The sequence below is a fragment of the Ovis canadensis genome, chromosome 12, assembly GCF_042477335.2.
Source record: "Ovis canadensis isolate MfBH-ARS-UI-01 breed Bighorn chromosome 12, ARS-UI_OviCan_v2, whole genome shotgun sequence".
Taxonomy (NCBI): domain Eukaryota; kingdom Metazoa; phylum Chordata; class Mammalia; order Artiodactyla; family Bovidae; genus Ovis; species Ovis canadensis.
The window spans coordinates 46,527,090-46,550,629 of NC_091256.1; positions in this window are offsets into that span (position 1 = coordinate 46,527,090).

Consider the following 23,540-nt stretch of genomic DNA (forward strand, 5'->3'; position numbering starts at 1 on the left):
CAGGCCCTGTTGGGTTTCCTCAGCCAAGTTGATGGGGTTGATTTTTATCTGAGAATAATGAGAGGCAACCAGGGAATTTTCTGTTGATACAATGTGTGCTCTGGAAAGCTCACTCTGGAGAGAATGGGTGTGGAAAATAGATTGGAGGAACTCATTGGGAATATGGGTAGACCAGTGTCCTGGATCATGGTGTTACTGGCATTTTGCATTGTGAGTGGTGGTTAAAAAATTTCTTGAAATCACCTGCTCTAGAGGCTTCTAAGGAAACCAGTCAGTTCCGGGGTTCTGTTGTTGTTCAGTGGCTCAGTCATGTCCGACTCTTTGCAACCCCACGGACTGCAGCACACCAGGCTTCCCTGTCTTTCACTATCTCCCAGAGCTTGCTCAAACTCATGTCTATTGAATTGGTGATGCCATCCAACCATCTCATCCTCTGTTGTCCCTTTCACCTCTTGCCTTCAAGCTTTCCAAGCATGCGGGTCTTTCCTAATGAGTCACTTCTCTGCATCATGTACTCAAAGTATTGGAGCTTCAGTTTCAGCATCCAGGGAGAAAAAAACTCAGTACTGAAAGGAGGAGGGGCTTTAGAAATTCACTCCAATCTTGGCACTTTGGCCAGGATGGCAGAGGGTTTTCTAGGATGGTTCCATATTTCTGGACCTAGAGGCAAGGAGACATCTCGTGTATCAAGGTCAATGCCAAAGCCAGAGTATAAACCCACTCTTGCCCATCCCATGCATGCTACTTGCTGAGAGGAAGGACATGAAAGAAAGCAAATTTACTTTTGAGGGCTCATGATTGCCCCCAGGGGTCCATTCACATGCGTATCTGCTAAGGCATCTGCTAAGGATTACCAATGACTACATCAGGTCTAAGACCTCCTTTGGTCCTCACCAAGACCCTCTCCCAAGTCTTCTCAAACCAGTTAAGGAGCTTTCCCATCTCTGAAGATTTCTAGGCTTGAAAGCTTCCTAGTCTATCCTTTTCTATATTTTCTAGGTTGGGTAAAGACTTTAACGGAAGCTTCCATACTGCATCCTTGTACCTGTGGCTCAAGCTGAGAATCAAGGGCTTCTGAGAACATCAGAGCTCAGATGTTTAGGATGTTGAGCATGTTGTAGGCACCCTGCATTTAGAAATCTGACATATGAGCCATAGAGAACTGGTTCTCTCCGTTGCCACAGAAACCAAATTGAGCTGGATTTAGCATTAAATTACAGGGCACACACAGAGATGGAGTTAAACATTTTCTATCACTACTTTTTTTTTTTGGCTTTTCAAATTGAACCGTCCCAGCAAGTGGCAGCAACACCTGCGAAGCTAAATGAGGGCAGCAGAACATGTTGTGCCAAAGGAGTGAGGGTTCTGGAAGCTTTGTAAGCGGCAAGGAGATAGAATTCCACCAAAGGCAGGGTTACTGCCCAGACATCTTCCTCCAAAGCTTGATTTCAGTAGCCTGCACCAAGCTCCTCCACCCATGGGATTTTCAAGGCAAGAGTACTGAAGATTCTCCAGGGAATCTTCCCAACCCAGGGATCGAACCCAGGTCTCTCTCATTGTAGACAGACACTTTACCGTCTGAGCCACCAGGGAAGTCCAAGGCTTTATTTAAGTCCTACCAGTTCAGAAGGAACAGCTCAGAGAAGATGAGAAAGAGAGTTAGATAGAATCTAAGCTGTGGCTTCTGATACAGTTGCCACATGCGGCTTCTGAACACGAAATGCGGCTAGTTCAAATTGAGGTGTATTATAAAGACAAAAAACATGTCAGATCGCAAAGGCTCAGTGCCATAAAAAGAATGTAAAATGTCTCATTAATTTGTAGTACCTATTACATGTTGAATTGATAATATTTTGGAGCTTCTGCTTTCCATGCACTCTATTACTAAAATTAATTCCACCTGTATCTTTTCTTTTTTTCCACCTGTATCTTTTAACAACTTTTAATGTTGCTACTAGAAAATGTAAAATTGTACCTGTGGCTCATATTACATTTCTACTGGACAGTGCTGCTTGAGGTATTGTTGTTCTAATGATGAACTGATTTCCTGCAGTTGTTTAATCTTGAGATACGAGATACTTCAGGTTCTTTATCTGCAAAATGGGGGTACTAACACCCTCTGTAGATTCTTCAGAGGTTTACTCTGAAGATTTAATTTAATTCTGGAATGGATTTGGTTGTGCTTTGTTCAGATTTCCCCTTTAGGTACTTATTCCCCCAGTTGCCAGAGTGTTGACTGCTATGGAGTCAGAGCTGAGTCCCTCTTCAGGAACTGCTTGCAGCTGAACTGTTGTTTCAGATGGGTCTGTAAAATGCAAGTGGCTCATCCAATATCAAGCACAGGCAGGGCCAGAGATCCCTGGAAGGTCCATGAGCAGATGGCTCAGACTTCCGTGTCACGACTATGACTGCATCTCCTTCAGCTGACAGCCATCCCTGTGGCTCCAATGGAGCCTCCATTATCCATAGCTTATGGAGGAGAAGAATGTCATGTTTGGGTCACAGATGGGTTGGCTTTATTTGTGGGTGAAGGCTGAAAGTGGACTGCTGTGAACCATAGTCCTGCTTGCTAGTAGTTCATAAAGAGAGAGAAGATGAAATCTGCTCAAAAGGCAGAAACTGGAGTGGTAGTCCTGGCCATCTATTCTGTGCAGGAAGGGAAGTGAACCAAAGGATAACAGACCTAGACTTCTGAAGAATAGTGTTTGGCTATGGGTCAGGAGCCTGCATAGAAAAAAGTTTACAAGATTGAGCGCATAGGGGCTGGGGAAGAGGTGTGTGAGTGAACTTCTGGGAGTGGGCATAAAGTGTCTGGATTTATACGCAGCATACTAACATAACTGGAGAAGGCTTTCCTGGTGGCCCAGTGGTCGAGAATCTGCTTGCCAATGTGGGAGACACAGGTTTGGTCCCTGGGCCAGGAAGAGCTCACAGGCCATGGGCCCACGTGCCACAACTATTAAGCCTGTGCTCTGGAGCCTGGGATTCACAACTACGGAGCCCATGAGGCACAGCTGCTGAAGCCTGAGTGTCCTAGGGCTCACGCTCCACAACAAGAGAAGCCACCGCAATGAGAAGCTTGTGACCACAACCAGGGAGTAGCCTTACTCTCTGCACCAAAAGTCCACACAGCAGCACAGACCCAGCACAGCAAAAAAATAAAAAATAAAAAAAGCCCTTAAAAGAGAGCAGCACATGGTGAGCAGCCACCATGGGAGAAGCACTAAATAGCTAAGTAAGTGAAATGACTCGGCCAGTCAACACCAGTCAGCCTCTGTTTTTTCAGCCACCTCAGTCTCTGAGCAATGGGTGGTGGTCCCCTGGTGGCAGGGGTCAAGGAAATCCACATGGCACACACTCCAAACAACACTATAGGATACTGTGGCCCCACAAGATAGAATAGAGGGATCAGGAACCAAAGGGGAAAGTAGGAGAGGTCTGGCTTCCTCCCCTTCCCAGTGACTCACCCGTGGGATTTGTGCTCCCCAGCCCCGCAGTGTAGACTCCATGGATCTAAGGGTGCTGGTTTCCAGAAGGGGATGCTTGCATCAGAACATACAATAAGAGCTTGTTATACTTTAAGCTGTCATAGCCATCTGGCCTCTTTTGGCTCCTTGTACCCAGAGATTAGTAGGTGAGGAAAGAAGTCACCGTACCGACAGGAGCCAGAGACCCTGGTAATCAGGAGAAAGCAGGCTGTTGTTATATGAAGGGGCAGGGAAGGGTGTGTTCGGCAATCACTTGCTCCGTGGGGGCATCTCTTGGTACTCCCCTGCCCGATATGAGGATAACTATGACGATCATGGCAGGAGATAGGTGTGGTGACCAGGCTGTGGTCTCTTTAGGGATGAGGGCCTGGGTCACCTTACCTGGTCAGTTACCTAGAAAAACAAAGGTGTTGGCCTAGGGTGAGAGGAGTCTAGAATGAATTACAGAGCGGGGAGATGGGAGAGTCATTGGCAGTCTCAAGATCAGGTGTGGTAATGGTGGTTTTTCCCACTAATCTTTCTCTGATGGTTTTCTCTGGTGAATGGGGTAACCAGAATAGCACAGATCTGGCTCCCAGAAGGGCACACTTAGAATATGCAAGTGGTGATATATATGCAAAAATGCACTGTGTCGGATGCTGTGGTATGCTGCCCAGAATTCCTATATGGAATATGAGCTCAGTCGCTCAGTCATGTCTGGCTCTCTGTGACACCATGGACTGTAGCCCTCTGTCCATGGGATTTTTTTCAAGCCAGAATACTGGAGTGGGTTGCCATTTCCTCCTCTGGGGGATCTTCCCAACCCAGGGATGGACTCATGTCTCCTGTGTCTCCTGCATTGGCAGGCAGCTTCTTTACTGCTGAGCCATCTGGGAAGCCCAATATGGAGTATTGGAAGTAGTATATGAAACTGAAGCACTTATTCTCTCAAGTGTTGGGAGTATTGGCTACTAATGACTCAGATCAGAGCTTTCTGATCTGCAGTGAGAAGCATGTGACCACAACCAGGGAGTAGCCTTGACTGTCCCTCATCTGAAGGTAGCCAAAGGTCACAGTTCCTCCCCAAAGGAAGGAGCAACTGGTTGGTTTGGAATCTGGACTGGCTCTTTGTCTTGATTCAGGATAACTTTGTAGGGAAGCCCAGCTCCTGAACTTCCTATATGATTCAACTTCTCCGTCTCCCTTACCTTTCTTCTCTCGCTGCCTTAAAGGGATAGCACCCCCAGTAAATTTCCTGCATGCAAACATTTTTCTCAGAGTGTGTTTCCCAGATCATCCAACACTAAAGTGATGCCCCTGGTCTCTGTGTGTTACAAACCCCACCTCATATAGCCTGGGAGTTCTGGTTCTAGTCAGAGCTCTGCCATTTCATGAGTGGTGATAACAGCTTAACTTGCCTGGTTGACCCAAGTTCTCCATGTATAAACTGAAGACAGCAAGGAAGTAATTCAGACTAGGTAGTCTAAAGTCCCTTTCAACTGTGACTCTTCGTATATGTGAAATGGTTGAGGATAACATCTGGGAGGACCTTTGGAGATGCACCTTACTTTAAAGATGAGAGAACTAAGAATCAGAGACATTGTTATTTTCCTATGACTGCCCTGCTAGAAGTAGCAGAACTGAAGTTTGGACCCAGGCTTTAGTGTGACATCATGTCTGGAGTTTATCCCCTTCATCATCTCTGAATCTCTGATATCAGTGACTACGGCAAAGATGAAGGAAAGGGTGGAAAGAGGACATTCAAGGTTGCTTAGGGGCTCCTGACCAACTACCTGCTCCTACTGCACAGCTCTGCATTCTACCCATCACTCAGGACCTTAACCTCCATTGCCAGGAAGTCATAGCCTCCTAGGGCAGTGCTTCTCAAACTCCAGTGTGCAGATGAGCCAGATGGGCTCTTATTAAAGTTTAAAGTCTAATTCAACAGGTCTGAGGAAGGGCCTGAGGTTTGCTGTTCTAACCTGTTTTTTCTAGGTGTTGATAGCTGGTCCACAGACTATATTTGAAGAAGCAAGGGACCAGAGAGCAGTTCTCAAATTCTGTAGTTCATCAGAAGCATCTTGGAACTTATTAAAACTACTCACCCTCACAGATTCAGATTTAGCAGGTGTAGGGGTTAATAGATGGACAGGCCTAATTTTAACAAGTGTTCTTGGTAATTGAGGTAACCACCAATGTTTGAGAATCTATAACTATGACCTTCCTGTGTGTGCTGTGTACTAAGTCACTTCAGTCATGTCCAACTCTTTGCAACCCTGTGGACCAAAACTCGCCAGGCTCCTTTGTCCATGGAATTCTCTAGGGGAATACTGGAGTGGGATGCCATGCCCTCCTCCAGGGGCTCTTCCCAACCCAGGGATTGAACCTCAGTCTCTTATGTCTCCTGCATTGTCAGACAAGTTCTTTACCACTAGAGCCATATATTTTTCCATGACCTTCACAATTGCAATCAGCATTTGTGTTCATGATTAAGTTGAACAGGCAGCATATGACCCTTGCATGAAGAAGAAGAACCAAAACTGTAGCCTGAGCATCTCTGGGGACACAGCTATTGCAGATGCACTGAGTGTTCAACGCAGCCTGGGTGCAAGTAAACACAGAAAGAACCTCTGGGACTTAAAAAATAATTGGCCTTAGAAGGTTATAGTTTTATTAAAACAATCAAGAGATTGAAATAAAATGTTATTTACAAAATGTGGTTTCAAAGTAGCCCTAACTCTTGCAATAATTAAAGAGCTTCTCTATCTCAAGGTGATGGAGGCTGACAACACACTTGTGAGCTGTGAAAGTCACTCAGTCGTGTCCAACTCTGTGACCCCATGGACTATACAGTCCATGGAATTCTCCAGGCCAGAATACCGGAGTGGGTAGCTGTTCCCTTCTCCAGAGGATCTTCCCAACCCAGGGATTGAACCCAGATCTTCTGCATTGCAGGCGGATTCTTTACCATCTGAGCCACCAAGGAAGCTCTAGCTATGAGCTGTGCATTAGGCCATTTTCTAGTTGTCTTCCTCGATGGTTTAGCAGGTAAAGAATCTGCCTGCAATGCATGAGACACAGAAGATGAAGGTTTGATCCCTGGGTTGAGAAGATGCCCTGGAGGAGGAAATGGCAACCCACTCCAGTATTCTCGGCTGAAAAATCCCATGGACAGAGGAGCCTGGTGGGCTACAGTCCATGGGGTAGCAAGATTTGGACACGAAAAAATGTCATAAGCGCATGTGCAGCAGCAGCACGACTCTGCTGAAACTGAGATGATATTATAGACTCAGGCTGTGGGAGCAGAGGGTCCTGTTGAGAATGCACTGTTTCATCCTGTGAGCTCCATTCCAGAGCTTGTCCGAGGTGCCAGTCTAGATGGCGTCAACATTCTGCTAAATGTCTTCCTTTGCCTATTTCAGGTGTGAACACCCAAATAGGTTCTTCAGTGATGTTGTGTGGGCAGAATAGAGCTACCTGCCCTCAAGTGTCTCCAGATGGTTCACCTGCCAGCCAGCCCACTCCTCAGAAACACCACCTCTATCTTCCCCACTGCTCACTACCTCGTGCTTGACAAATGGATGTCCTCCCTGCCTGACAAAGGGAAGGTTCTGCTGCTTCAGCACGGGGTGGGCTGAGCATGGAGAGTGAGTAATGGCAGGTCCCTGAGAAATCCACCCTCCCTGCCGACTGTGCATGCCACTTACACCCACGAAGAGTCTGGTTGCCTTTGAGCATCGGAAGAAAAATCATTTTAACCCTGAAGGGGGCGCTGTTGGCGGGACAACCAGGACTGCTGTCCATGGTCTGCCCACAGCGGCCCTCAGCACTGGGGGATGGAGGCCCCTCTCAAAGCTGACCTATAGGACCTGCCACAGAAAGCCTGGGGGCTGCTTGGCTAGCTTCACAAATCCTGATAATTGTGCAGGTTGGAATAGTGCGGGAGAGGAAGAGTCCTTCAGCATGTAGAGCCTGCAAAGAGGTGGATTAATGGAGCTGGAATCTGACCAGGACAGCAGTGCCAGCCCCATTCTCTAGTGAGGGCAGTGGTCCAGACACCTGCAGACAAAGGCCTTGGTTTTGCTTATGCCTAACACAAAAAAGTTTTTTAATTTTAATTTTTTCATTTGTATTTTTCTAGCTTTTTTGTTGTTCAGCCGCTAAGTCATATCCAATTCTTTGCGATCCCATGGACTGCAGCATGCCAGGCTTCCCTGTCCTTCACTCTAGCTTTACTGATGTATAATTGATTACATAATATTGTGTGAGTTCAAGGTAGATGCAGTTTCAGATCTTACATTTAAATCTTTAATCCATTTAGAGTTAATTTTCATGAGTGGTGTAATTGTTGTTGTTGTTTATGTCTGTCGTGTCTGACTCTTTGGCAACCCCATGGACTGTAGCCTGCCAGGCTCCTCTGTCCATGACATTTCCCAGGCAAGAATGCTGGAGTGGATTGCCATTTCCTTCTCCAGGGGAATCTTCCCAAACCAGGGATTGAACCCGCGTCTCCTGCATTGCAAGGAGATTCTTTACTGCTGTGCCGCTGGGGAAGCCTGAGTGGTGTTACGCGTGCAAGCTTAGTCGTATCTGACTCTTTGAGAACCCATGGACTACAGGCCACCAGCCTCCTCTGTCCATGGGATTCTCCAGGCAAGAATACTGGAGTGAATTGCTATGTCCTCCTCCAGGGGATCTCTCAGTCCCAGGGATTGAACCCAGGTCTCCTGCGACTCCTGCCTTGGCAGGCAGATTCATTCACCACTGAGCCGTGTGGGAAGCCCATGAGTGCTATTATATAGGGATCCAATGCCAATCTTTTGCATGTGGATATTCAGTTTTTCCTGGAGAAAGAAATGGCAACCCATTCCAGTATTCTTACCTAGAGAATTCCACGGACAAAGAAACCTGTCGGGCTGCAGTTCATGGGGCTGCGAAGAGTTGGACACGACTAAGCAACTAACACTAACACATTCAGTTTTCCCAACACCATCTAATGATGTGATTATCTTTCCTCGTTGAACGTTCTTGACTTATGTCCACCTTTAAGAGACGTCTTCCCTCCTGCTATTCTCGGTATGGCCCCCAAATGATTCCTCCTTATACTTCACTCTGGGCCTTTTTCACCTTCCTTGAAGATGTTTGTCTTTCACGTGCCTCTTGCCATCAATAGTTTGGTTTTATGAAATAAATTGCCTAATTAATTAAACAACTGATTACTGTAGACTTAATTTTTGCCACATACCTTGTTGGGAACTAAGCGAAAAACAAGATCAACCTGATAACCAACTAGAGTTTGTTGAGTGACTGAATAAATGTAGTCATAGTAGTTGACCTCCTGTGAGTACTTCCTGGGTGTGAGGTCTCAGTACCTCTTTATTTCAATCCTTACAGTTTTCCTAGCAGGCAACACTTCTATTATGCCCATTTTACAGATAAATAAAGTGAGATACGCAGTGGCTGTATAAGGCTTTAGAGCTTCCTTTGGTGGAAAATCATGACATTTGGCATTTTTCCAGCTCTGGGCTGTGACGCTGCAGTTCTGCTTCCAAGGACCTTTACTGGGGGTAGGAGGAGAGCAGAGGTAAGTGGAGTTCCGAACAGGATCTTATTTCCTTTATTTCAAGCGACGAACATTCAGAAAAATTGGGGAGAAACTTTGTCAAATGCAAAATCACTGTGTTTCTTATCTGTTTATTGGAGTAATTAGAAATAAAACCCCTTCCAGATTCCACACTGTGGTTGGTGGTATTGAGCAGCTTTAGTTGCATGCAGCAAATTCTGATAAATTCTCTTTTCATTGCTATTCTGTTACAGATATTTTCTAATTTTTCTTGCTATGGCTTCTTAGATACACCCATCCTTTAAAAGCGGACATTTAATTTTCAAATACATGGGGTTTTCAGAGTATCCTTGATATTAATTTCTCATTTTGATATTAATTTCTCATTTAAATGCTTTCTCTGCAATCACTCTCTGTATTTTTTCAGTCTTTTAACTGTATTGAGGCTTTCAATGGCTAAGTCAAAGATCTCTTGGCAAATGTCACATTGCCTTGAAAATCTGTGGATTATTTTCAAATATCTTTTGATATTGATTTCTAACATAATTCCACAGTGATGAGAGAACAGACTCTGTATGATTTCAACACCTTTAGACCATGAAGTTTTTGCACCTGATTTTATGTCCCTGGAGATGTTCCAGTGTCTCCTGGTTTTTAGTCTATGGGAACTTGAGTAGAATTTGTATCCTACTGTTGTGTGAAGACTGTATAAATCTTAATTATGCTGAATTGGTTCATAGTGCTTTTCAGGTCTACTATATCCTTCTGCTTTTCTGTCAATTCTGTTACTTTTTGAGACTTTGATATCGAAACTCCAGCTAAAAATCTTAATTTATCTACTTATTAATAAAAATAATTGTAATAAATAGCAATCTAACTGATATATAACATTGCATACGTTTAAAGTGTACAATATGTTTATTTGATATATTTATACATTGCAATATGATTTCTGCTTAAATTTTTAAGGGGCCAGGAGAGTGAATTTGATTTCAGAGGCCCTTGAGAAATCAAAGTGGGGAGCTGGTTCCTATCTGGTTTACTGGCAGGAAGTCCTCCTGGATGCAAAGACTTCGATATTGAACCTCCTTTCCTGGGACCTGGGCTCTAATAGGAGCAATCACAAGTGAACACAAAGAGCTGCATTACGAAGTATAATGCAGAGGGGAGAGAGGCCTGTAGCAAAGCAGAAGCGAAGAAACTTCAGCTGCAAAATTTCTACAGCAGGCAACGAGAGAGACATTTGAACTGTATGAATTCAATCCAGCCGTTACTTGTTGTGAGAGAAGTCTGTGTGGGAATGAAAGGGGGCTACTGTGAGACCTGGGGCAGCCTCTTCACGGTTGGAATCCTTAGCTGAACTAGAAGTCCCTGGACCGTCTTTCTATTCTGGGTTAGAGAGGAGAAAGGAACAGTAAGGAAGGAGAAGGACATGTGCTACAAAGGCTCTGCCAAGGTTTTTTGGGAGAGGTCACTGGATCACTGTCTGACATGGGGGAATTGCTATCAGTTTTACAGGTGGCCTGTTTTCCTCTCACTGTGGGGGGATCTGACCTCTTCAGGCACCGAGTAGCTTGAAAATAGCAGCACTGCGGTTTCCAACAGCATTACTGTAGACAGAGATAGTTTGCAGCCAGAAGGTGGCGCTCTTTCTCCTGAAACAAATTGACGTCCGCAGCTTGGCTTGTACACAGAGCCAGGGATGCAAGCAGAGTGAAATCTCTGCAGTCTGCAGGCATCCAAGGGGCCTGGGTAAAATGGCTTGTCAGGACTGCCCCCAGGCTTAACTATCCCCTCGGCTGAATGTGCCTTGCAGGCTCCAGTGGGCTTGAGCTGTAGCACCGACCAAAGCGAATGTGCATAGGCACAGCCCCCTTTCTGACCTTAGCACCAGCGGCTGCATTAGCCGTGTCACAAATGACTGCACATTTAGACCATGACAGGGAGGAGTCACTCCATTTTTGGGTGAGACAAGCATACTTATCACTTATCATATGGGCAAGTGAGGAAGACCAGGTCTTCCTGCCATGTTGGATGAGACAGTGCTCCATAGGGAACATTTAAAAACTCAATGAATCCACTCCCCTCAAATTGAAACATTTAGGTATAGTAAAAGGGAGGCAGGGTTCTGGGGGACCTGGGCTCTACCTGGGAACTGTTTCAATTTTTCAGAGAAGATTGAGTCTCCTTTCAAGACATAGTAAGCAGAAGCAAGCAAGCAAATAAAACACAAGACAAAATAATCTCATGATGGTGTGAAAAGATCATTGGATTGGAATTCAGAAAGCTGGTAAGGACACTAACTAGCTATCTGATTTTAGGCAAATTCTTTTCTTTGGTCCTTAGCCTCACTTTGATCACCAGTAGTAGTTAATTGCTAAGGTCACTTCTAACCCCACATTTAATAGCATAGGTGTGTGTGTGAGAGAGAGAGGGACAGAGAGAGAGAGAGATAGACAAAGACAGAGACAGACACAAAAAAGAAGCTCTCAAGTAAGGCAGGATAGAAGCATGCATTCTTGGGGATGGAAAAAACCTCTTATTGCTGATTTCTATTTTAATCACTAAAGCCCATACTGACCACACCAAATGGAAAAAGCCATGCCACCGTCACCCTTCTGGGAACTGAGGTCCTTTTTACAGAAGCATCATAACCAGCATCTATATGTTTATACTTTTCATGTAGTTGCTACTAATAGAACAGCCATGTGCCTTGCATGAAAACCCACATCTCCTGGCTTCTGGGGAGCAACTTTAACAAACCAAGTTTCCCATGTGGAGAGACAGTGAGCTCTTCTTTGCTCCTGGGGCGCTGGAAACATTTGGTAGAGGTGAAGAGAGGGGAGACAGAATGGAGGATAGGTTGGGTGGAAGTGGGGAGTGCAAGATAACTCTCCTACTTAATAAGCTGGGCGGTTCATCAACCATCATCGGCCATCAAATACTGATTGCTTACCTACTGTGCATAGTCTAGGCACTGAGGATGCTGCCGGGGAGCCCAGCACAATCTTTGCTCTCAAGGAGCTCATTGATTTGCCAAGAGGAAATGAAGTCTGTGCTTCCCTTTCAGCTCAAATATGCAAATGTAGGCCCTAAGGGGCTCACGGAAAGGCTCCCCCTCCCTCTGCTTAAGGTTTGGCAGGACACAGTCAGTAAGTGAAAAGTATACTTTTTAGACAGAGGGTCACAAGCTTTGCATTTACTTTGCCCCCAGTATCCAGATGGTCAGCAGGCTGCCCTGTGGAAGATTTTGTTTGGCAGAAACACGCTCTGATTCCTTAACTCTAAGCTTTGGGGGCCAGGTGGCTGAAATGAAGCAACTCTTCTGCACCCTCAGCAGTGTCATGCTATCTATGCTCCAAACCTCTATGAGGCAGGCACCCCAGACAGCCGCAGGGCCGCAGTGGGGTGCTGCAGAGGGCTCGGCCATGGCAGCTGCAGGACTCACTGAGCATAGCCAGCCAGCGCCAAGCCTGAGCTGCTGGCTCCTGGGTGAGCTGCTGACTCATTGCTGCAGCCATGCTGCTTGGAACAGCTCCGGGGAATTCTTTCTTCTTTTAAAGGGAAATGTGATGTACCTTTAGAGACAGCAGAAGAGGGCAACAGAGGATGGTCCAAAACCTGGTTTTTAACAGCAGCTATAACACGCATTTCCATCTGAATTCTTGGGCAGAAATGTTTTTATCAGCCCTGGAAGGATGTGGCCGCTTTAGGGCAGCTATTCAGTCAGTCAATACGTGTGTATCAAACAGCTTTTGTGTGCTCAGCACCTGTTGTTTGCTTAGGGAATAAAGGGAGAAACAGAAAGTGAAAGATGGTCCTTGCCCATTTGGGGATTGTTAGAAGGCTGACACCTAGAGAGACTTCCTTCCTGTAATGCTCCAGGCAGTGCAGTCTAGATGCAGTCTTGATTTTAACTTATGCATTCTCATGGAGGTCCTCTAAAACAACTTCATTATTTTTATCTATTCTGCTGTAAGCTGGGGATTCAGGATTTGAACCTACATCAGTTCAGAGTCAGAACTCTTTTCTGCCATGCCATTCGTGATCTGGGAGGCAGAACCAACAGAGGCACTTGGCTGTGGGAGAATAATATAGGATGATACATGGTTGAGTGAAAAATTATGTGTAAAAGATAAGCATTTATGATGAGTCCAGAATAACCCCCTGTCAGTCTACAGTCCTGGGCCAGCTGAAATGTGCAGATCTGCTTCTGTTTAGGCAAATACTGAGCCTGCGGAAGAATGCTTTTGAGAAGGCCGTGGGTCAAGATGAGAAACTGTCAGGTCAGGAAGTGGGAGCTGTCAGTAATGTGATAGGAGCAGCACTGGGCGGCCTGTGAGTCTAAGGGCTCTGGTTGCTGGGGGGAAACACAGCCCCATATCCTGGGGCTGCAGAATATGGAGGATGTTGTCCCAGAAATAGAAGGAAACAAAGTCCCTTGGAGAGAACTTGTTGAGGTTTTGGTTTCTGCTCTCCTTGGCCTATATCCTGGTGTGATGGGTGTCAGATGAGATCTATGTTCCTTGATAGCTGCCACATTCCTTGACTCTGGGAATGGGCTAGAAATAGAGATACTTTCAAAACTGTTAATTTCTCCAGTTCCTCCAGAAACACAAAACACTAAGCATATGTTTGCCCTTTGGGAATTTAGTCCTGTTGGATTTACATGACCAATGAATCAATTTAGGAGCTATGCGCAAAATAGAAAGGCAAAAACGAGAGGGATTATTAGAGGGAACAAAGGGCCTGTGACTCTCCTGTTTAGTCCTGAATGGGTCAACATTTGCATTAAGGAGGAGTCTGTGGGCCATTTAATCAGATGATGTTGGCAAAGGACTCAGAAGCTCTTGCTTTCATTTAGAAGTGTTGGCCACACATTTGTGGTGGAGCTGGTAGAACAACCTGAGTCCTCCTGGTTTCCGATTTGGCAGACATTCTCGGGCAGCTGTCAGAGCAGCCTCTCATGAAACTCATAAAACACCTCTGTCTCTCAGGGGGTAGATGCATGCTTCCAAGGCACAAGTGTGCAGTTCTGTGACCCAATTCCCGATGTCCCCTATACTTTCCAGGCAACCTCCTGGACTCCATGGATTTAGATTCCAGGATCTCTTTTCTCCCTCCTCTAGCTATGTAGAGATTGATCAAAGCTACCTGTTTCTAATCTTGTTTTGTTCATAATTATTAGAGTTTCATGACCCATGTTATAACATTTCTATGGCTGAGAAATAATAGAGGTTTTAAGAGCTCAAAAACTATGAGGAAGACAAGAGAGATAAGATCAGGTGCAGATGTCTGTCTTGGACACAGCTCCCTGGTGGAGTGCTAGAAAAATCACAAAGGAGTCCAGGAAGACTTTTGGGATAGAGTCAAATAGGCTTCTTGTGACCAAGGAGAAAGCAGTGTGAACTGCACCCAAGGAGAAAGAAACACATCTTGTTATCCTTGAAAGAAATAGCTTTGGCCCTATTCCATGGGAATAGAATAATTAAAAGGTAGGGTGGGGTGGATACAAGTGAGGAGGGAAGGATCAGAATTATTCTGAGCTAGGGAAAGAATAGCCAGAGATGACTGATGACCTTTAACACTGTCCCAAGCTAGAGAGAGTTCTGGGGTTTAGTTACAATTCTCAAGTAATATTTCTTACATTCAAATACCTCAATTCAGAGAAATAACATGGCTTTTAACTTCCAAATACCTGACTGCTCCTGCCCAGTGCTGAGAGACCATGTTACCGGAGCACTGCCTGAGAGTAAAGAGAGGAGGCGAAGACCGAGAGCCCTGCTGCTCCAAGCCCAAACCACCATCTCTTGGCATCACGTTTTCTTCTTGTGCTTACATTAGCTAGGCAGCTTTCTCTTTGGGGCTGTCCTTGGCCTATATCCTGGTGTAATGGGTGTCAGATGAGATCCATGTTCCTTGATAGCTGCCACATTCCTTGACTCTGGGAATGGGCTAGAAATAGAGATACTTACAAAACTGTTAATTTCTCAAGAACTGGATTGTGTCTCCTTTATCTCTTCATCATCAGCCCCTAAAAGAGTGCCTGACACATCATAGTAAGTCAGTAAGTGTTTAGTGAGCTGTTTTAAACAATCTGTGCTTTGGGGATTGGCCATGTGGAAGATACAAGATTTAAGAAAATGGTGCCCTATCTCCTTTGCCTCTGAATTATTTCTCAGATGATAAAATGTTGGCAGATTCCTGATCGTCGTCTAGGAGGCTGGGATTTAGGGCTGCAGAATATGGAGGATGTTATCCCAGAAATGGAAGGAAACAAAGTCCCCTGGAGAGAACTTGTTGAGGTTTTGGTTTCTGCAAGGACTGTGTGGTATACAGAGATGAGTTGTTCAAATGCTTTCAGGAAATGTTTTCTCAAAGGATGAGGGTCTGGGACATGGATGAGGACAGAGTGTGCAGAACAGATGGGGCCCATCTGGGGAACTCTGAAGGTGGGGGTGGGGAGGTGGGTGTGGTGTAGCCGGAGCACAAAGGAAAGGTGGAAGGAAGAGGCTGGAAGGGTTTTACCAGTGGGGTAGTAATGATTGCATTTTCATGACAGAAAGATAACCCAGAAGTAGTGTAGCAGGAGAGGGGGAAGGAAGGTGGGAGGCAGCAAGACCAGCCAGGAATCCACGGCAATAACCTGAGTGAGATGTGATAAGCATCCGAGAAAGAGCAGGGTCAGTGAGCAGGAGATGAGTCAGACTGGGCACTAATGAGAAGTAACACTTGTCTGAGCTTGTAAGTTGAATAGGGAGAAAGAGGAATGTAAGAAGGTGAACATCCAGAGTTTGAGGTTCTGGTGCAGATGATGAAGCTCTTTGAAGTTATTTTATCTTAAAAACTCATGCAGTACTTCCCTGCTGGTGCAGTAGATAAGAATCTGCCTGCCAATGCAGGGGATATGGGTTTGATCCCTCATCCAGGAAGATTGCACATATCTCGGAGCGACTAAAACCTGGGGGCCACAACTACTGAGCCTGAGTGCAACAATAGAAACCCTTGAACCTAGAGCGTGTGCTCTGCAACAAGAGGTGTCACCACAGTGAGAAGCCCATGCACCTCAGTGGAAAGTAGCCCTCACTCACCGGAACTAGAGAAAGCCTGGGCAAAGCAAAGAAGATCCTGCACAGCCATTAAAAAAGAAAAAAAAACCTTACAAAAATTTCCATAAAGATATACTAGTATATCTCCAATATTCTTGCCTGGAGAATCCCATGAACAGAGGAGCCTGGTGGGCTACAGTTCATAGGGTCACAAAGAGTTGGACATGACTGAAGTGACTTAGCAGGCATGCACGCATGCTAGTATATTCATTGTTGTGAAAATAATGTTTAAAACCACTTAAAAGACATAACTTTCCTTTCCGAAACTTCAAAGGAAACTGGAAAAACTCACCGTGGTTATGTGCGGTTTCTGAGGCTCCTAGCATCTTTGAGAAGTATGAGCATCCTTCTTTATCTGCCTGCATCCCTCTTTCCATCCTTCCCTTTGCCAACTGGTCTCCTCACCTTCAGTCTCCTAAACTCCTCATGAACATTCTGCTTCCCTGGTTTTACACATGATTAAGTTTTTCTTTCCACGTCTAGCCCATCATCAAAGTCCAGCTCAGATGTTCCCTCCTCCATACAAGATCCATAACCCTGTCTCACCTCCTTCCATTTTCCTCACCTGAGATTTTGCAAACCGGTTTGCTACACTGATTTTTCTCTGAAAAAAAGGTGAAATAATAAATGAAATAGGTGAAATCATAAATGAAAATTGCTTAAAAAACTGATTGCAAGTCCTATGAGGCCAGGGACCATGCTGTTATCAGTCAGTTCACTACTTTTTGAATAGATGCAGTCATTGTATATATATAAACCAAATTTATACATAAAAAGTAAAACAGTGAATAGTGTTAGTCACTCAGTTGTGTCTGACTCTCTGCAACCCCATGGACTGTAGCCCAACAGGATCCTCTGTTCTTGGAATCTCTAGGCAAGAATACTAGCAAGGGTAGCCATTCCTTTCTCCAGGGGATCTTCCCTACCCAGGTATCGAATCTGGGTCTTGTGCATTGCAGGCAGAGTCTTTACTGTCTAGCCCATCCCAAAATAGACATTAAATTTATTATCTATTTCCATTTAATGAAAGCTTTCACTTCTTTAGCAAAAAGCATTTAAATATCAGAAAGGGGAAAAGGAAGGATATACCCACTCGAATGCGGAGTTCCAAAGAATAGCAAGGAGAGATAAGAAAGCCTTCCTCAGCGATCAATGCAAAGAAATAGAGGAAAACAATAGAATGGGAAAGACTAGAGATTTCTTCAAGAAAATCAGAGATACCAAGGGAAAATTTCATGCAAAGATGGGCACAATAAAGGACAGAAATGGTATGGACCTAACAGAAGCAGAAGATATTAAGAAGAAGTGGCAAGCATACACAGAAGAACTGTACAAAAAAGATCTTCATAACCCAGATCACCACAATGGTGTGATCATTCACCTAGAGCCAGACATCCTGGAATGTGAAGTCAAGTGGGCCTTAGAAAGCATCACTACGAACAAAACTAGTGGAGGTGATGGAATTCCAGTGGGCTATTTCCAATCCTAAAAGATGATGCTGTGAAAGTGCTGCACTCAGTATGCCAGCAAATTTGGGGAACTCAGCAGTGGCTGCAGGTCTAGAAAAGGTCATTTTTCATTCCAATCCCAAATAAAGGCAATGACAAAGAATGTTAAACTACCACACAATTTCACTCATCTCACATGCTAGCAAAGTAATGCTCAAAATTCTCCAAGCCAGGCTTCAACAGTACGTCAACCGTGAACTTCCAGATGTTTAAGCTGGATTTAGAAAAGGCAGAGGAACCAGAGACCAAGTTGTCAACATCCATTGGATCATTAAAAAAGCAAGAGAGTTCCAGAAAGACATCTACTTCTGCTTTATTGACTACGTCAAAATCTTTGGCTATGGGATCATGGCAAACTGCGTAAAATTCTTCAAGAGATGGGAATACCAGAACATCTGACCTGCCTCCTGAGAAATCTGTATGCAGGGCAAGAAGCAACAGTTAAAACTGGACATGGAACAGCAGACTGGTTCCAAATCGGGAAAGGAGTATATCAAGGCTGTATATTGTCACCCTGCTTATTTAACTTATATGCAGAGTACATGATACAAAATGCTTGGCTGAATGAAGCACAAACTGGAATCAATATTGCTGGGAGAAATACCAATAACTTCAGATATGCTGATGACACCACCCTTATGGCAGAAAGCAAAGAAGAACTAAAGAGCCTCTTGATGGAAGTGAAAGAGGAGAGTGAAAAAGCTGGCTTAAAACTCAACACTCAGAAACCTAAGATCATGGCATCCGGTCCCATCACTTCATGGCAAATAGATGGGGAAACAGTGGAAAGAGTAAGAGACTTTATTTTTCTGGGCTCCAAAATCACTACAGATGGTGACTGCAGCCGTGAAATTAAAAGACACTTGCTACTTGGAAGAAAAGTTATGACCAACCTAGACAGCATATTAGAAAGCAGAGACATTACTTTGTCAACAAAGATCCATCTAGTCAAAGCTGTGGTTTTTCCAGTAGTCATTTATGGATGTGAGAGTTGAACTATAAAGAAAGCTGAAAGCCAAAGAATTGAGGCTTGTGGTGTTGGAGAAGACTCTTGAGAGTTCCCTGGACTGCAAGGAGATCCAACCAGTCCATCTTAAAGGAAATCAGTCCTGAATATTCACTGGAAGGACTAATGCTGAAACTGAAGCTCCCATACTTTGGCCACCTGATGCGAAGAGGTGACTCTTTTGAAAAGACCCTGATACTGGGAGAGATTGAAGACAGGAGGAGAAGGGGATGACAGAAGATGAGATGGCTGGATGACATCACTGACTCAATGGATATGAGTTTGAGTAAACTCCAAGAGTTGGTGTTGGACAGGGAGGCCTGGAGTGCTGCATTCCATGGGGCAGCAAAGAATCGGACACAACTGAGCAACTGAACTGAACTGAACTGAATAGCTTTCCCCTTCCTCTTTTATGTCTTTTCCTTTCCTTTGATGGGACAAGTAAAAGGCATGACTGGGGTCATCTCAGGTGACTCTGATAGTATAAAAGCATAAGCACTTTTTCTGTCCAGTCTACCTGAGCCAGTTTATAGCTGTTTAGTCACACATTTCTCTGCTTGCAAAATCAAAAGGTGGAAAAGCTAGGACAGGTGTGATAGAAATGCTTTTTAAAGACATAAATATAGACACATATCTTTTCCTGAAGCCTCCCTCCCTCCCCTGACTCCTCACTCAGTAGGTTAGTGGTCCCCAGTGGGTCACACTTTACTGCTAGTGCTTGTTTGTGCCTGAGAATGAAGCTTGTTGCCCAGGGAATGTCTGTATCTATGCAGCTCATTATCATATGCTTAATCAGGTAAAATCTCATCAAAGACTGTATTGGGTCCATTCCTTAAGAGAACAGAGGAAAAGAGAACTGAAAATGTGCCTAAGGAGGGATCATGATGCTTTTTTGTCCACTAAAGCTCTGAGTCTGATAAACATGGGATGAAAGCAATGGAGAGGGGGAAAAAAATGGAGGGAATTTCTGGTGAGGCTGTCGACACAAGTAGAAAGAGGGAAGTCACATAAAAAATCCGAAGGTACATGTGGACTCAATGGTTGGGGCTATGCTTTGGAGGAAAGAAAACATTGGTTATCAGTTAAGTGGCTTTAGATTCAGAGAATAAATGGAGCCTTTCAAGTTCATTTCATCTCCTTTTACTTCATCTTGGAATCATTCAAGTTCTAACTATCTGGGCTTCCCTGGTGGCTCAGTGGTAAAGAATCCACCTGCCAATGCAGGAGATGCAGGAGACACAAGTTTAATCACTGGCTCTGGATGATTCCCTGGAGAAGAAAATGGCAACTCACTCTGGTATTCTTGCCTGGGAAATCCGATAGACAGAGGAGCCTGGTGAGCTATAGTACATAGAGTCGCAAAAGAGTTGGACACAACTTAGTGACTAAACACCAACAAAAACTATCAGGGTGCTAATTATCTACTGGATTTCTATATCCTGTGAATTCAACCCTGAATTAATTTCCTATTCCTATAACAGTGGAAGACACACTTAGTGGCTTAAAGCAATACAGATATATTATCTTATGGTTCTGTAGGTTAGAGTTCTGGTAGATACCTCACTGCACTAAAACCAAGGTCTTGGCTGGGCTGCATTTTTTTTTTTTTCCCCTGTAGGCTCTAGAAGAGAGTTTGTTTCTTTGCCTTTTCCAGCTTCTAAAGGCCACTCTTGGCTTATGGCCCCCTTCTTCCACCTTCAAAGCCAACAGCATTGCACTCACTGATATTGTTTCCACCATCACATTTCTTCCTCTCATCCTCTTCTTTTGCCTCCTTCTTCCACTTGTAAGGACTCTTGTGATTATTGTGGGTCCACTCAGATAGTCCAGGAGAATGTCCTTATTTTTAAAGTGAATTAAAAGTTTCCACTAGCAGCCTTTACATCCCTTTGCCATGTTACTTAACACAGTCACATGTTCTGGGGATTAGGATATGGGCAGCATGGAGGGGCATTATTCTGCCTACCACATCCCTGGTACCCTTGCCCAAATCCAAGTCACCATTACTTTTACCCAGATAATTACAAAAGAATGGACTTTGGAGTCAGACTCCCTGCATTCGAATTCCAGCTCTGTCATCTACTGGCTGTGTGATGGATGTTAAGAAGACTCCCAGCCTCAGTCTCCTACCTATAGTCAGGGGACACTAATAGTACCTACTTCATAAGATTGTTGTGAGCCTTAAACACATGCTTGGCATGCAGAATGTATTTACTCAGGCCTAGCTATTATTATCAATAATACTATCATTAGCTGCTCTCACCGCCTCCACTCTCAACCTTCCTTACTCATATCCTCCATGTGAAAAGCAAAAGTGTTAGTCACTCAGTCATGTCCAACTCTTTGAGAGCCCCTGGACTATAGACTGCCAGGCTCCTCTGTCCATGGAATTCTCCAGGCAAGAATCCTGGAATGGTCATTCCCTCCTCCAGGGGATCTTCCTGACCCAAGAATCGAGCCTGGATCTCCCACTGCATTATAGTCAGCTTCTTTACTGTCTGAGCCACCAGGGAAGCCCCATACTCTCCATACTGAAGCCGTCTTTCTTAAACACAAGCTGGGCATGTTCCTCTTAAACATGCCATGACTGTCATTCATGTTACTCTCTTTGTGTGCCAATGGCACACCTCTATTTGCTTCAGGAAGTATTAGGTTTTCATAACAGGAATTCACAAAGAAAAATATTAAATATCCTGCTTTCGACACCCAGAGTAAAAATTATTTCAAAAAAAATTTTAGTTTTTTTTTTTAAAGTTTTTACAATAAGTTTTGAAATCAGGTTTCACAAATGAGAAAGATTTCAAAAACTCCTTATCTCTTTTAGCATATTAAAAGTCAGTTTGATTGTGTCAGGACTTGGAGATTCTTCCACGAAGGTAGAGAGGACACTGTTCTCTGCAGTCAGCCTGAGCATGAAGTGTTGTGACCCCGAGAAGAAGAAAGAAATTGTAGGTGTTGTGTCATGATTGCAAAGGTAGACGCAAGAGGCATTTTTATGTCCCAGTTCCTTTTGGGACTTGGAAGAAACCACCTTCAAGGATCTGCGCTACTGATGAGGCATGGTTGTTGTGGTGGTATTTTGGTTCAGTCGCTCAGTCATATCCTGCTCTTTTTGGCCCCATGGACTGCAGATCACCAGGCTCCTCTGTCCATGGGATTTTCTAGGCAAGAACACTGAAGTGGGTTACCGTTTCCTCCAGGGGATCTTCCTGGCTCAAGAACGGGATCTGAGTCCAGTGCATCTAATGCATTGGCAGGTGGATTCTTAGCCACTAGCGCCACCTGGGAAGCCCAGTGAGGTATGGTTACACGGCAGAAAACCTTGATTCTAACTTCTGGAGATCTTTCTCTGCTTTGAGGTAAAGAGCAAGAAGAATCCAGAAATTGCTCCCTGTCCTGTTGACCAATGTGGAAAGCAATTGATAGTGCTTTGGGCTAGTAACTGTGTAGTGAAAGCTATATGGTAGACCCCTGGACTAGGGATCAAATGACCATCACAGCCAGACCCCAGAGGGTCATGCAATGCTCGTGTGAGTTGATCTAGAGCCGAGTCGGCAAGAAGGTTCACTAAGTTCAAAGCAAATCAAGAGATGACAGACTATGAATCTGACCAGCTGTTGTCTTTGGCCGTGAGCATTGGCAGGAAGACCACCAATCAAATGGACAAGAACAACCATTGCTTAGGGGGCTCAGGAGGATTTTAAGAGAGGCACTGAGACCCATGCGCAGATCCAAGCTCTCTCTACCCACCACCATGATCTCTGCCTGTATGCAGATGCTATCTCAGGTGGAAGAAATGGGAAGGGGAAGAGCTCAGGAAGACTGAGCATGTATGTGCTCAAAGGATGAGATGGTAGGATGGCATCACTGACCCAATGGACATGAACTTGAGTAAACTCAGGGAGATAGTGGAGGACAGGGAAGCCTGGCATGCTGCAGTACATGGGGTCACAGAAAGTTGGACATGACTTAGTGACTGAACAACAGCAACAACAATATGTGCAAAAACCTTTAAAAGGGAAAAAAGACTGTTTTAGATCAAAATGATTGATAAATAACTAACTGGGAAGTTACATTTCTGTTTTTATTCTTGCTACATATTTTTTGTTGACTATTGCTGAACTAGGGGTGAGGTAGGGGTGAGTAAGATTTGATACTTAGTCACTGAATTCCTTATTGTATAAATCCAGGGTACCTAGTAGCCTTTCTGTTTAGTCCCTGAAGATAAGAATGGCTTGACTCTGCAGGAACACCTCTCAAAGTGTCATGCTTAGCACATTTTCTTCTGAATCTTGTTCCTAAAGCACTTAACAGCTTGTTTGGGCCATGTATATTCTTCCTTGTTGCTTTTGCTACTGAAATTTTATGTTTTCCTTTGTGTATAAAGGAAAACTTCACATCACAAGTCACTTTGAATCCTAAAAATTTTAAAGGTATCCTTAAGATTGTTTTCAATTTGCAGATGGGTTATAATTCAAAATATCATTTGACAGTTGGTTGTTTGGAAATCAGAAGGGATTATTTTCATATAAAAGTAGTGTGCTTATTGGTGATTAGATTCCTACATATATATAACTCAAATGCAGCTGAAATACAGAGTATTTGGAATAGTTATAACCATAATGGTGCCATGCCAAAGATTAAACAAAACAAAAAAAACAAAAAAATCAAATTAATCCATGTTTATTTTGAATGCTAGTATTTTAGGGGCAACACATTTAATTAAAAATGGCTAAGAGGTATAGGAAGTTTCTGAAGAGGGTTTCTCAGCAATTTTCAGGGCTTTACTGGCTCTTTGAAAATATGATTTTCATTTGAAAGTTTCCAAATTTCCTTTCTCTTGTTATTGCTGCCACAGGCATGACTCTTATGTGTATTGGCTACGAT